This window comes from Anas platyrhynchos, chromosome 7, assembly GCF_047663525.1.
Source record: "Anas platyrhynchos isolate ZD024472 breed Pekin duck chromosome 7, IASCAAS_PekinDuck_T2T, whole genome shotgun sequence".
Lineage (NCBI taxonomy): Eukaryota > Metazoa > Chordata > Aves > Anseriformes > Anatidae > Anas > Anas platyrhynchos.
The window spans coordinates 24,836,069-24,850,117 of NC_092593.1; the positions used below are offsets into that span (position 1 = coordinate 24,836,069).

The window sequence follows — 14,049 nt, forward strand, 5'->3', positions numbered from 1 at the left end:
TTATATGAAGCTGTGCTTTCATACACTCAGAAAAAAAAACAAAGCGATTATATCTTTGACAAGCCAGACTGCACGAGCATGGCAATTATACCATACTGTATGTCTCCTGAGGGACAGGAGTTAATCACATCACAACATCATTTTGAGAAGATAAGCAATATCTTAGATGTTTTAAGGTTTTCCCTGTTCTGTACATCTAGCTGACCAAATTGGTGCCATAAACGACTGCTACCTGTGGAAAGCAGATTTGATTAAGTGAAGATAATCTGTGATATTGTTCTTTAGTCTTAGTAGCGGATGCTAGTTTTGATAACATCAATATATTGGAGGACTCAGGGCCCTGTTACAGACACGGTCAAAGAAATTCTCAGGCTCCCCAACCCATATCAAATTTTTAACCCAGGAGCACTTACCTGCCAGCTTCGGAATTTTACTAAGTACCACACAACTTCATGGGGAAGTAGCACCACCAGGGTTTTCCCATTCTGGATAGTCACCACCGATGTTACTAGCTCATAGAGTGTCCCAAACTATTTCACAGAGATTGTAGAAAACATGATGAAAAAGCAGCCTACTTAGGAACACTGATTCCATTTCACCAGGACAGCATTTCACCAGGACAGTAGAAAAGCACCCTAAGTAACCTGAACCTCATACTCCCCTGGAGTGGCAAGTCTTCCCATACTCCTCATGCTTCCTTTATAGCAAAGGTCAAATGATCCCCACCTGGCAGATTTCACTTCACATGTGTGGAGTCATGAGACCTTGTGGAATAGGCTCATCAACCTAGGTTTCGATGTTTAAGGTTCCATTGCTCCTTATTGCTAATAGAAATAACCTGGCTTAGAGGTTAGAGTTGACCTAATGAATTAAATACAAAAGGCACGTAAGGCTCATATTTCTGCTAGTCATTCTGTGAGGAAAATTAGTACAGAGCCTGTTAAAATAAGATCAATAAACTTAAATAAAATAAAAAAGAAAATGACCTAAAAGGCAAAATTGCCGTCAGAGATTTTCATCTGTCTAGTCACGACAGATAAAGAATATAGCAATCAGAAAGACTTTGCTTGACATTAATGTTGCTTAAATTTGCTTTTCTAAGATCTCTTCTTTATGCTGGACTTTTAAAAATCTAGCGCCATGACCTCTGTGAGGAATGTGTTAACAATTCGTGTCCATAAAGAACAATTCTGTTTGAATCCTGTCTGCCTCTGGGTCCTGCACTGGCAATTTAATTCTTGAACCTCAGATGCAGTGAGTCCCAGTCTCCCCCTCATTCTAGTCAATTTATCACGTCTTCAGAAAACACTCCTTAAATTTATGAACCTGTTTGCTTTTGTTATTCCGGACTTCTATTTCTAACAGTTACAGCCTTTTTTCCTGTCTTCTTCGAGATTAACTTAACACTGCTATAGATGTGTCTGTGAATGGCTGGGGAAGAATGTTTTAATTACTCGTGAAGCGTCAAATAAGAAAGCTGTTTGTGTTTGATGTCTAGGAGTTTCAGAACAACTGATAACAACTAGTGACTGTTATGGGATACTATGTGGATCTTTGGTATCTGGCCAGGGGGCCAAGAGATTAAGAGGAAGGAAAAAGAAGCTGAAGGACGGTTGGGAGACAAGACCTGCAGAAAGTGTTCTATAAACTTGGAATTGTGCCAAGTGAGTACAGAGGTGAGAGGAAGACTACGAGCTTTCAGCATGAAAGACCCCTAGAGACCCCCAGAGGAGACTGATGCGCATGCTCCAGTAGGAGGAACTGGACCCCGGAAGCTAATTATAATAATCTATTTTTTTAGAAGTAGTAATGAATATGTATTAGTCTAGGAGCATAAAAATCAGATGCTTGATGTAACACCAGCAGAGTCAGATCATGCTTCACCATTTTATTGCCCGAATAGCCCAACTTTTATAGTGAATTTTACAGGGGTGGACAGTGTTTCAGACAAGATTATTGGTCAAAAGCACCCAGACAAACCGTTAAGAAAATAACACCACCTGCAAGAAAAGAACCCCCCCTTTTGATTAGAAGTTAGGAAAACAACCCCCTTTGTGCTTAACGGTCGCGTAGACCTAGTCCTTGAGGCCAGCTGCTGATAACAATATTTTCTGAGTTCCTTATTTGGGTGATGTGGGAGTCATTGCCGTGGGAGCTTCTCACAGTTACTCTGGCAGCTTGGTTTGCTCAGCTACAGCAGGCCCTGAGATTTCTAAGGCCTACCCCTGGTTGCTTAAAGCAAGCTTAGATCGAACAATTATGCCAATTCCCAACAGAATATAGCAATCAGAAAGACTTTGCTTGACATTAATGTTGCTTAAATTTGCTTTTCTGAGATCTCTTCTTTATGCCGGACTTTTAAAAATCTAGCGCCGTGACCTCCGACTGCAGTATTTACTTTGGCTGCACATAAACTATCATGTATAAATGCCAGGATACGAATCCTCACTCCCTGTTCAGGTCAAGGACCGGGCTGAAAGTTTTGGCTTCAATTTGGTTACATGACTACATTGCTGTTGTCATGGTTTCCCCTAGCCGGCAGCTAAGCACCACACAGCCGTTCGCACAGCCGTTCATTCGCTCAAGGCTTGTTGGAGCTGTGCCAGGGGGAACAATGGCAAGGCCGGGGGATAAGGCAATGGCCCAGCTGAAGTGCATCTACACCAATGCACGCAGCATGGGTAACAAACAGGAGGAGCTGGAAGCCATCATGCAGCAGGCAGGCTACGACTTGGTTGCCGTCACGGAGACGTGGTGGGACCAGTCTCATGACTGGAGTGCTGCAATGCCTGGCTATAAGCTCTTCAGAAGGGACAGGCAGCACAGAAGGGGTGGTGGTGTGGCTCTCTATATGAGAGAGTCTTTCGATGTTGTGGAACTCGAGGCTGGGAATGGCAAGGTTGAGTCCCTTTGGGTTAGGATCAGTGGGAAGGCCAACAAGGCTAGCGTCCTGGTCGGGGTCTGTTATAGACCGCCGAACCAGGATGAGGAGACGGATGAGGAGTTCTACAGGCAACTGACAGAAGTTGCAAAATCATCGGCGCTTGTTCTCATGGGGGACTTCATCTTCCCTGACATATCCTGGAAGCACAACACAGCCCAGAGAAAGCAGTCTAGGAGGTTTCTGTGGAAGGTAGTTTCCTGATGCAGCTGGTTAGTGAGCCTACCAGGGGTGGCGCCCCGCTAGACCTTCTCTTCACAAACAGAGAAGGACTGGTGGGAGATGTGGTGGTCGGAAGCTGTCTTGGGCAGAGTGACCACGAAATGGTGGAGTTCTCTATTCTTGGCGAGGCCAGGAAGGGGACCAGTAAAACCGCTGTACTGGAGTTCCGGAGGACTGACTTTGAGCTGCTCAGGACACTGGTTGGTAGAGTCCCTTGGGAGGCGGTTCTGAAGGGCAGAGGAGTCCAGGAAGGCTGGGCGCTCTTCAAGAGGGAAATCTTAATGGCGCAGGAGCGGTCTGTCCCCACGTGCCCAAAGACGAGCCAGTGTGGAAGAAGAACAGCCTGGCTCAACAGAGAGTTGCAGCCTGAGCTTAGGAGAAAAAAGAGGGTTTACAATCTTTGGAAAAAAGGGCGGGACACTGAGGAGGACTATAAGGATGTTACAAGGCTGTGCAGGGACAAAATTAGAAAGGCCTAAGCTCATCTGGAGCTCAACCTGGCTGCTGCCGTTAAAGACAACAAAAAATCTTTTTACAAATATATCAATGCAAAACGGAGGATTAAGGAGAATCTCCATCCTTTACTGGATGCGGGGGGAAACGTTGTTACAAAAGGTGAGGAAAAGGCGGAGGTGCTTAATGCCTTCTTTGCCTCAGTCTTTAGCGGCAATACTGGTTGTTCTCCGGATACCCAGTACCCTGAGCTGGCGGAAGGGGATGGGGAGCAGGATGTGGCCCTCACTATCCACAAATAAATGGTTAGCGACCTGCTATGGCACTTGGATGTGCGCAAGTCGATGGGGCCGGTTGGGATCCACCCAAGGGTACTGAGAGAACTGGCAGAGGAGCTGGCCAAGCCGCTTTCCATCATTTATCTGCAGTCCTGGCTATCGGGGGATGTCCCAGTTGACTGGTGGCTAGCAAACATGACGCCCATCTACATGAAGGGCTGGAGGGCAGACCCGGGAAACTATAGGCCTGTCAGTTTGACCTCAGTGCCAGGGAAGCTCATGGAGCAGATTATCTTGAGAGTCATCACGCAGCACTTGCAGGACAAGCAGGCAATCAGGCCCAGTCAGCATGGGTTTATGAAAGGCAGGTCCTGCTTGACGAACCTGATCTCCTTCTATGACAAAGTGATGCGCTTGGTGGATGAGGGAAAGGCTGTGGATGTGGTCTACCTTGACTTCAGCAAGGCTTTTGACACCGTCTCCCACAGCATTCTCCTCAAGAAACTGGCTGCTCTTGGCTTGGACTGGCGTATGCTTTGTTGAGTTAGAAACTGGCTGGATAGCCGGGCCCAAAGAGTCGTGGTGAATGGAGTCAAATCCAGTTGGAGGCCGGTCACTAGTGGCATTCCCCAGGGCTCGGTGCTGGGGCCGGTCCTCTTTAATATCTTCATTGATGATCTGGATGAAGGCATTGAGTGCACCCTCAGTAAGTTCGCAGATGACACCAAGTTAGGTGCGTGTGTCGATCTGCTCAAGGGTAGGAAGGCTCTGCAGGAGGATCTGGATAGGCTGCACCGATGGGCTGAGGTCAACTGCATGACGTTCAACAAGGCCAAGTGCCGGGTCCTCCACCTGGGGTGCAATAACCCCAAGCAGAGCTACAGACTGGGAGAGGAATGGTTGGAGAGCTGCCTGGCAGAGAAGGACCTGGGAGTATTGGTTGATAGTGGGCTGAATATGAGCCAGCAGTGTGCTCAGGTGGCCGAGAAAGCCAACGGCATCCTGGCTTGTATAAGAAGCAGCGTGGCCAGCAGGGCTAGGGAAGTGATTGTCCCCCTGTACTTGTCTCTGGTGAGGCCGCACCTCGAGTACTGTGTTCAGTTTTGGGCCCCTCTCTACAAGAAGGACATCGAGGTGCTTGAGCGAGTCCAGAGAAGGGCAATGAAGCTGGTGAGGGGTCTGGAGAACAAGTCCCACGAGGAGCGGCTGAGGGAGCCGCTTGTTCCTCCCGGAGAAGAGGAGGCTCGGGGCGACCTTATTGCTCTCTACAGGTACCTTAAAGGCGGCTGTAGCGAGGTGGGGGTTGGTCTGTTCTCCCACGTGCCTGGTGACAGGACGAGGGGGAATGGGCTAAAGTTGCCCCAGGGGAGTTTTAGGTTGGATCTTAGGAAGAACTTCTTTACCAAAAGGGTTGTTAGACATTGGAACAGGCTGCTCAGGGAAGTGGTGGAGTCACCATCCCTGGGTGTCTTTAAAAGACATTTAGATGTAGAGCTCAGTGATATGGTTTAGTGGAGGACTGGTTAGTGTTAGGTCAGAGGTTGGACTCGATGATCTTGGAGGTCTCTTCCAACCTAGATAGTTCTGTGCTTCTGTTGCAGTCTCCCAGCTCAGAGCCAGCCACCTATTAGTCTGGCGCAACGGATTTGTGTGTTCCTTGCACTAGCTGTTCCTTCACCTCCTCTTCACGTACAAGGACACGCATCTCTTTCACGCTCCTTCAGGAGTAAACAAGCCAGGAGAGATTAAAGCCTCTTTCTTCAGGTCAGTTATATCCCTGCCTTTGGTTTCAGTGAGAATTCAGGCCCTAAAAACTCAAGTGTCTTCTGGACAGTGTTTCTTCTGGTAGGATGATTTCATTTCTCTTTTGAAGGCTTACGGGGATGTAGTAGCAAAAGCAAAGGCATAAAACGGTACCTGAGGCACAGGCTACTTTTCAGCCTGCAGCAGACTACAGGTATGATATCATCCTTTGATATCATACCTATATCATATATCATGTTACCATATCAAGAAACGTAGAAAACTGCCTGTTGCTTCTCGGGTTTAAAGTTTTCCCTTAAAAGGTGTATGCAAAGGTGTAATCAGCTGTCTGAGTACAATTCTCACGTATACATGAGCATTTTCCTCTCCCCTTCCCAACTTGGAGTGCAACACTTTTCATCATACTGTTATAAATTCCGAGTCAACTTAGCTTTATGAGATTTATTTATGGGGTTAATAAAAAAGGCAAGTAAAGAGCGCTGGGTGCGCGGGGAGTCTGGGCTCCTCCAACACGCACACACGTTACATCAGGCGGCAGCTTTTTCTGCTCCTAGGCTAATACATGTTCATTACTACTTCTAGAAAAGGCAGTGTTATTATAATTAGTTCCTGGATTCTGAACCCTCCCACTGGCACATGCATATCAGTCCCCGGTGGTCCCTCTGGGGGTCTCTCGTGCTGAAGGCTCATAGTCTTCCTCCCAGGCTTTGTCCTTCTCCTTCTCCTTTGTCCATCTTGGCTAGATATCAGGCTTGCCTCTAACTCTATACAAAAAAGAGAGAGAAGCACACCTTTCTACTCTGTCAGCTACTGGCAGACCTAGAGAGAAAAAAAAAAAAACAGTTGTTAATTAAAAAGTAATGTTGTTTTAAGGCATTTCACCAAATATGTTAATATTTGGTAGAAACCAGACAACAAATGAAAGGGAAGAAGAAACAGTAGAAGGTACTTGCATGACCTTAATTTACACGGCAATGGACAACAACGACAACCTGCAATGATTCAGAAGTGCCTTACACTATTCACCCTTGAGACAGAAAACTGGGATTCCCATATGATGTAAGGGGAGTGCAATCCCTCTCAAAATACAAGAGCCTGGGGGACGCTACTGAGTACTGAAAATGTTAAGGGTAGGCAGCACCGAACTCAACAGAGAAGGGAGGCCGAGTCTCCCTGGCTGTTCACGTAACAGACAAGAGCCTCAGCTTTTAGCCCTAAGCAACGATTCGTAGTGCCAGGCGAGGAACTAGTTCTTCTTAAGCCAGGGATCGTTTCAGCATCTTTAAAGCTACAGAAAGGCTTGAAGGCTCTGTGGAATCATGTTCCTGGCGCAAAAATCTGGGGACCAGGACTGGGCAAGTGGGGCACAAGTGTGCTGGGGAGCAAGCTCTCAGGGCTGATTACCAGGGCTTTAAACCAGGTTTGATGGGGGAAGGGAGGGGAGCTAAAGGTGACAGAGAAGGGCTGGGGGAAGTCCTCACTACTGTTATAAATGGCTCAGTCTTCAAAATAGGACTATAATCAAAGTTTACAATTTATTAAAGGAATAGAGGTAAGCAAACTGCGCTGGGTGCGCCGGGAATCTCTGCTCCACCAAGATGCACACCAGTTACATCAAGCAGCTGATTTTTATGCTCCTAGGCTAACACATATTCATTACTGCTTCTAAAAAAAAAACCACAGGGTTATTATAATTAGTTTCCGGAATCCAAACCCTCCTACTGGAGCATGCGTAACAGTCTCCGGTGGTCCCTCTGGGGGTCTCTCATGCTGAAGGCTCATAGTCTTCCTCCCTCTGGTCCTTCTCCTTTGTCCAGCTCGGCTGTAAGAGACTTGTGCAGCATCCCCTGCAAGCTTTGTCTTTTAGTCGTTCTTCAGCTTTCCCTGTCTCCTTAGTCTCCTGGCCAGATACCAGAGACTTGCATAGTGTCCCATGCAATAGTCATAATAGTTAGCAGCTATTCTGAACCCCCCCAGATATCAGAGACTTCAAGTAAAAGCCTACAAATACATTTCCCTTCAAGCTCTCTATTGACACGAATTGCTAAACCATTCCTTTGCAAGGTACAAGAACTACATACATGTACACTAACCACTCTGTTTTTCTTAGACTTGTGCTTATAGAAGGGACTGTAGGACAGAAGGTCACATTCATCATACCATGCAGCCCTAGCATTGTTCCATACTGCCACGGATCAGATGAACACATTTCACACCACTGTCACTGTTGAAGACAGGGAAAAACTTCTGAGCTCTCCCATAGGATTGTCTGAGGGCTCCTCAGAGAAGGTAGCGTTCCCAATCCCCCGTCCAGTATCTTCTTCTTGCAACCCCCCCGGGGTAACTGTACCTGCTGCTTCCCTAAAGGGCCTGTGCACGGAGCATGGGAAATAAACAGGATGAGCTCTAGGTCTGCGTTCGGACACAGGGCCACGATCTCATTGCGATCACTGAGATGTGGTGGGACAGCTCACATGACTGGAACACAATCATGGAGGGCTACATCCTCTTTAGGAGAGAGAGGCTGGGGAAGCGAGGGTGTGGGGTTGCCCTTATGTGAGGAAGCAATTAGAGTGTACCCAGCTCCAGCTGGGGGAGAGTGATGGACAGGTGGAGAGATTGTGAGTAAAAAAAAAAAAAAAAAGGGTGGGCTTGTATAGGAGACATGGTGGTGGGGGTCTACTACAGGTCTCTAGATCAGGAGGAGGAAGTCGACGAGGCCTTCTACAAGCAGCTGCTAGTAGCCTCACAATCACGAGCACTGGTCCACATGGGGGACTTCAATTACCAGACATCTGCTGGGTAAACAATTCGAACAGGCACGAGGAAATCAAACGGTTCCTAATATGCGTTGAGGACAATTTTCTGATGGATCTGGGAAACTGCAGGTCAGTCAGTCTCACCTGTGTCCCTGGAAAGGTAATGGAGCAGCTTGCTTGGGATACCACTGGGGACCAGGAACTGGGGACCAGGAACTGGGGACCAGGAACTGGGGACCAGGAACTGGGGACCAGGAACTGGGGACCAGGAACTGGGGACCAGGAACTGGGGACCAGGAACTGGGGACCAGGAACTGGGGACCAGGAACTGGGGACCAGGAACTGGGGACCAGGAACTGGGGACCAGGAACTGGGGACCAGGAACTGGGGACCAGGAACTGGGGACCAGGAACTGGGGACCAGGAACTGGGGACCAGGAACTGGGGACCAGGAACTGGGGACCAGGAACTGGGGACCAGGAACTGGGGACCAGGAACTGGGGACCAGGAACTGGGGACCAGGAACTGGGGACCAGGAACTGGGGACCAGGAACTGGGGACCAGGAACTGGGGACCAGGAACTGGGGACCAGGAACTGGGGACCAGGAACTGGGGACCAGGAACTGGGGACCAGGAACTGGGGACCAGGAACTGGGGACCAGGAACTGGGGACCAGGAACTGGGGACCAGGAACTGGGGACCAGGAACTGGGGACCAGGAACTGGGGACCAGGAACTGGGGACCAGGAACTGGGGACCAGGAACTGGGGACCAGGAACTGGGGACCAGGAACTGGGGACCAGGAACTGGGGACCAGGAACTGGGGACCAGGAACTGGGGACCAGGAACTGGGGACCAGGAACTGGGGACCAGGAACTGGGGACCAGGAACTGGGGACCAGGAACTGGGGACCAGGAACTGGGGACCAGGAACTGGGGACCAGGAACTGGGGACCAGGAACTGGGGACCAGGAACTGGGGACCAGGAACTGGGGACCAGGAACTGGGGACCAGGAACTGGGGACCAGGAACTGGGGACCAGGAACTGGGGACCAGGAACTGGGGACCAGGAACTGGGGACCAGGAACTGGGGACCAGGAACTGGGGACCAGGAACTGGGGACCAGGAACTGGGGACCAGGAACTGGGGACCAGGAACTGGGGACCAGGAACTGGGGACCAGGAACTGGGGACCAGGAACTGGGGACCAGGAACTGGGGACCAGGAACTGGGGACCAGGAACTGGGGACCAGGAACTGGGGACCAGGAACTGGGGACCAGGAACTGGGGACCAGGAACTGGGGACCAGGAACTGGGGACCAGGAACTGGGGACCAGGAACTGGGGACCAGGAACTGGGGACCAGGAACTGGGGACCAGGAACTGGGGACCAGGAACTGGGGACCAGGAACTGGGGACCAGGAACTGGGGACCAGGAACTGGGGACCAGGAACTGGGGACCAGGAACTGGGGACCAGGAACTGGGGACCAGGAACTGGGGACCAGGAACTGGGGACCAGGAACTGGGGACCAGGAACTGGGGACCAGGAACTGGGGACCAGGAACTGGGGACCAGGAACTGGGGACCAGGAACTGGGGACCAGGAACTGGGGACCAGGAACTGGGGACCAGGAACTGGGGACCAGGAACTGGGGACCAGGAACTGGGGACCAGGAACTGGGGACCAGGAACTGGGGACCAGGAACTGGGGACCAGGAACTGGGGACCAGGAACTGGGGACCAGGAACTGGGGACCAGGAACTGGGGACCAGGAACTGGGGACCAGGAACTGGGGACCAGGAACTGGGGACCAGGAACTGGGGACCAGGAACTGGGGACCAGGAACTGGGGACCAGGAACTGGGGACCAGGAACTGGGGACCAGGAACTGGGGACCAGGAACTGGGGACCAGGAACTGGGGACCAGGAACTGGGGACCAGGAACTGGGGACCAGGAACTGGGGACCAGGAACTGGGGACCAGGAACTGGGGACCAGGAACTGGGGACCAGGAACTGGGGACCAGGAACTGGGGACCAGGAACTGGGGACCAGGAACTGGGGACCAGGAACTGGGGACCAGGAACTGGGGACCAGGAACTGGGGACCAGGAACTGGGGACCAGGAACTGGGGACCAGGAACTGGGGACCAGGAACTGGGGACCAGGAACTGGGGACCAGGAACTGGGGACCAGGAACTGGGGACCAGGAACTGGGGACCAGGAACTGGGGACCAGGAACTGGGGACCAGGAACTGGGGACCAGGAACTGGGGACCAGGAACTGGGGACCAGGAACTGGGGACCAGGAACTGGGGACCAGGAACTGGGGACCAGGAACTGGGGACCAGGAACTGGGGACCAGGAACTGGGGACCAGGAACTGGGGACCAGGAACTGGGGACCAGGAACTGGGGACCAGGAACTGGGGACCAGGAACTGGGGACCAGGAACTGGGGACCAGGAACTGGGGACCAGGAACTGGGGACCAGGAACTGGGGACCAGGAACTGGGGACCAGGAACTGGGGACCAGGAACTGGGGACCAGGAACTGGGGACCAGGAACTGGGGACCAGGAACTGGGGACCAGGAACTGGGGACCAGGAACTGGGGACCAGGAACTGGGGACCAGGAACTGGGGACCAGGAACTGGGGACCAGGAACTGGGGACCAGGAACTGGGGACCAGGAACTGGGGACCAGGAACTGGGGACCAGGAACTGGGGACCAGGAACTGGGGACCAGGAACTGGGGACCAGGAACTGGGGACCAGGAACTGGGGACCAGGAACTGGGGACCAGGAACTGGGGACCAGGAACTGGGGACCAGGAACTGGGGACCAGGAACTGGGGACCAGGAACTGGGGACCAGGAACTGGGGACCAGGAACTGGGGACCAGGAACTGGGGACCAGGAACTGGGGACCAGGAACTGGGGACCAGGAACTGGGGACCAGGAACTGGGGACCAGGAACTGGGGACCAGGAACTGGGGACCAGGAACTGGGGACCAGGAACTGGGGACCAGGAACTGGGGACCAGGAACTGGGGACCAGGAACTGGGGACCAGGAACTGGGGACCAGGAACTGGGGACCAGGAACTGGGGACCAGGAACTGGGGACCAGGAACTGGGGACCAGGAACTGGGGACCAGGAACTGGGGACCAGGAACTGGGGACCAGGAACTGGGGACCAGGAACTGGGGACCAGGAACTGGGGACCAGGAACTGGGGACCAGGAACTGGGGACCAGGAACTGGGGACCAGGAACTGGGGACCAGGAACTGGGGACCAGGAACTGGGGACCAGGAACTGGGGACCAGGAACTGGGGACCAGGAACTGGGGACCAGGAACTGGGGACCAGGAACTGGGGACCAGGAACTGGGGACCAGGAACTGGGGACCAGGAACTGGGGACCAGGAACTGGGGACCAGGAACTGGGGACCAGGAACTGGGGACCAGGAACTGGGGACCAGGAACTGGGGACCAGGAACTGGGGACCAGGAACTGGGGACCAGGAACTGGGGACCAGGAACTGGGGACCAGGAACTGGGGACCAGGAACTGGGGACCAGGAACTGGGGACCAGGAACTGGGGACCAGGAACTGGGGACCAGGAACTGGGGACCAGGAACTGGGGACCAGGAACTGGGGACCAGGAACTGGGGACCAGGAACTGGGGACCAGGAACTGGGGACCAGGAACTGGGGACCAGGAACTGGGGACCAGGAACTGGGGACCAGGAACTGGGGACCAGGAACTGGGGACCAGGAACTGGGGACCAGGAACTGGGGACCAGGAACTGGGGACCAGGAACTGGGGACCAGGAACTGGGGACCAGGAACTGGGGACCAGGAACTGGGGACCAGGAACTGGGGACCAGGAACTGGGGACCAGGAACTGGGGACCAGGAACTGGGGACCAGGAACTGGGGACCAGGAACTGGGGACCAGGAACTGGGGACCAGGAACTGGGGACCAGGAACTGGGGACCAGGAACTGGGGACCAGGAACTGGGGACCAGGAACTGGGGACCAGGAACTGGGGACCAGGAACTGGGGACCAGGAACTGGGGACCAGGAACTGGGGACCAGGAACTGGGGACCAGGAACTGGGGACCAGGAACTGGGGACCAGGAACTGGGGACCAGGAACTGGGGACCAGGAACTGGGGACCAGGAACTGGGGACCAGGAACTGGGGACCAGGAACTGGGGACCAGGAACTGGGGACCAGGAACTGGGGACCAGGAACTGGGGACCAGGAACTGGGGACCAGGAACTGGGGACCAGGAACTGGGGACCAGGAACTGGGGACCAGGAACTGGGGACCAGGAACTGGGGACCAGGAACTGGGGACCAGGAACTGGGGACCAGGAACTGGGGACCAGGAACTGGGGACCAGGAACTGGGGACCAGGAACTGGGGACCAGGAACTGGGGACCAGGAACTGGGGACCAGGAACTGGGGACCAGGAACTGGGGACCAGGAACTGGGGACCAGGAACTGGGGACCAGGAACTGGGGACCAGGAACTGGGGACCAGGAACTGGGGACCAGGAACTGGGGACCAGGAACTGGGGACCAGGAACTGGGGACCAGGAACTGGGGACCAGGAACTGGGGACCAGGAACTGGGGACCAGGAACTGGGGACCAGGAACTGGGGACCAGGAACTGGGGACCAGGAACTGGGGACCAGGAACTGGGGACCAGGAACTGGGGACCAGGAACTGGGGACCAGGAACTGGGGACCAGGAACTGGGGACCAGGAACTGGGGACCAGGAACTGGGGACCAGGAACTGGGGACCAGGAACTGGGGACCAGGAACTGGGGACCAGGAACTGGGGACCAGGAACTGGGGACCAGGAACTGGGGACCAGGAACTGGGGACCAGGAACTGGGGACCAGGAACTGGGGACCAGGAACTGGGGACCAGGAACTGGGGACCAGGAACTGGGGACCAGGAACTGGGGACCAGGAACTGGGGACCAGGAACTGGGGACCAGGAACTGGGGACCAGGAACTGGGGACCAGGAACTGGGGACCAGGAACTGGGGACCAGGAACTGGGGACCAGGAACTGGGGACCAGGAACTGGGGACCAGGAACTGGGGACCAGGAACTGGGGACCAGGAACTGGGGACCAGGAACTGGGGACCAGGAACTGGGGACCAGGAACTGGGGACCAGGAACTGGGGACCAGGAACTGGGGACCAGGAACTGGGGACCAGGAACTGGGGACCAGGAACTGGGGACCAGGAACTGGGGACCAGGAACTGGGGACCAGGAACTGGGGACCAGGAACTGGGGACCAGGAACTGGGGACCAGGAACTGGGGACCAGGAACTGGGGACCAGGAACTGGGGACCAGGAACTGGGGACCAGGAACTGGGGACCAGGAACTGGGGACCAGGAACTGGGGACCAGGAACTGGGGACCAGGAACTGGGGACCAGGAACTGGGGACCAGGAACTGGGGACCAGGAACTGGGGACCAGGAACTGGGGACCAGGAACTGGGGACCAGGAACTGGGGACCAGGAACTGGGGACCAGGAACTGGGGACCAGGAACTGGGGACCAGGAACTGGGGACCAGGAACTGGGGACCAGGAACTGGGGACCAGGAACTGGGGACCAGGAACTGGGGACCAGG

General features: G+C 53.9%; 1 protein-coding gene across 2 annotated transcripts in view; it reads right to left on the minus strand.

Moving 5' to 3' along the window:
- Positions 1-1,868: 1,868 nt before the first annotated feature.
- Positions 1,869-14,049, minus strand: part of LOC140002946 (uncharacterized) — a 34,934-nt gene continuing 22,753 nt past the window's right edge. The window contains exon 2 of one of the 2 annotated variants that reach the window (XM_072041037.1): positions 1,869-6,422. The gene's annotated coding sequence lies outside the window, so the exon portion shown is untranslated. Of the gene's footprint in view, positions 6,478-14,049 lie in introns of both variants that reach the window. The other variant, XM_072041036.1, reaches the window with a different exon arrangement.